Source organism: Austrofundulus limnaeus, unplaced genomic scaffold (assembly GCF_001266775.1).
Source record: "Austrofundulus limnaeus strain Quisiro unplaced genomic scaffold, Austrofundulus_limnaeus-1.0 Scaffold9, whole genome shotgun sequence".
Lineage (NCBI taxonomy): Eukaryota > Metazoa > Chordata > Actinopteri > Cyprinodontiformes > Rivulidae > Austrofundulus > Austrofundulus limnaeus.
In genome coordinates, this window is record NW_013952411.1 from 2,472,139 (window position 1) to 2,473,635 (window position 1,497).

The window sequence follows — 1,497 nt, forward strand, 5'->3', positions numbered from 1 at the left end:
GGAGGAAGGCGGCGGTTCCTCTGGAGCCACCTGGGGTTTTCTTCTCCGAGCCCCAGGACAGCGAACTTGAGTTTGACCCGGACTATGATCCTGAGCTGGACCCATTCTTCCCCGAATACTTCAGGTACTGCTCAGCCGAGTCAATTGATCCGGTCCCAGTTTTGCCTCAGCCTCRCCCGCCAGCATCTCCCCCGAGAGGGTCCCGGACACCGCCTCCACCTGTGCCACGTCCAAGGAAGTCCTGGATGCCTCTCATCTCTGTGCCTCCTCTGAGAGGGTCCAGTACCACTCGGGACRCTTTCACCTCCATTTCAGCGCCAGAGAGGCGAGACGCCTCCACTGCCTCTCACCCTCAGGAGGGGGTTGAGGTGGCTACAACCACCTGTGCTCCAGCGAGGCTGAATGCGTCCACCTCCACCTCTGCACCAGCTGGACTCAATGCAGCCACTTCCACGTGTGTTCCCCAGACGATCGACGCCTCAACTGGCCCCTGTGCTCTACTGAGGGTCGATGCATCCACCACCTGTGGGGAGGGTCTTAGGGGGGAGGAAGTGTCTGTGACCACCCTGGCGGCTCTGACGGTGTGCATGGCAGCAGCTCTGGTGGAGCTGTTGTTCCCGCCTATCACGGCTCCGGTGATGGACTCCATGGAGCCAGAGTCAGAGCCAGCGCCGGCAGCTGCAGTCCCTGCCGGGCTCACGCCGCCGGCTGCAGTCGAACCTCCTGCTGGTCCTGCAGAGTCTCATCCAGAGCCGGGTCCTGCAGAGTATCATCCAGAGCCGGGTCCTGCAGAGTCTCATCCAGAGCCGGGTCCTGCAGAGTCTCATCCAGAGCCGGCCCCTCCCGAGTCTCATCCAGAGCCGGCCCCTCCCGAGTCTCATCCAGAGCTCCGCCTTCGCCGCGGCCGAGTCCACGGCCGCCCTCCAGAACTCCGTCTTCGCTGCGGCCGAGTCCACGGCCGCCCTCCAGAGCTCTATTGACCCTTCAGATGTGCCTAGGGCCATCTTAATGACTGTTTATTTTGTTATTTTTTTTTCCCAGGACTTCATGTCGGTTTTTTGTTTTTCCTTTTTCTGTGTCTTTGTTTCATGCCCTCCGTCCTGTCCTTGTTTTTTAGTTCCCCCACCTCCCACCCGTGTTAGTTCTCTTAATCGTCGGAGACGATTCGTTGAGGGGGAGGTACTGTTGAGAATGTGTTTTGTCTGTTGTTTTGTTCATGTCGCCCTCGTGTGTCTTCTCAGTGTATTTACCACTCATCCTTCCTCAGTCTGTTTTCTAGGTCACTCATTGTATTATGCTCACCTGTCGCTTGTTTTGTAATCAGTCTCCTCTCCAGCTGTCGCTCATTTCTCATTTCCTCTGTTAGTATATATTCTGGTTCAGTTCTTCATCTCATCGCTGAGAGTTTAAGCAACTTCTGGCGAGTAACAAGTTGATTTCTAAGGCGGTTTTGGCATAATCTGGACTGTGAGTAGATTAAGATGGCTAGTTGTAGTG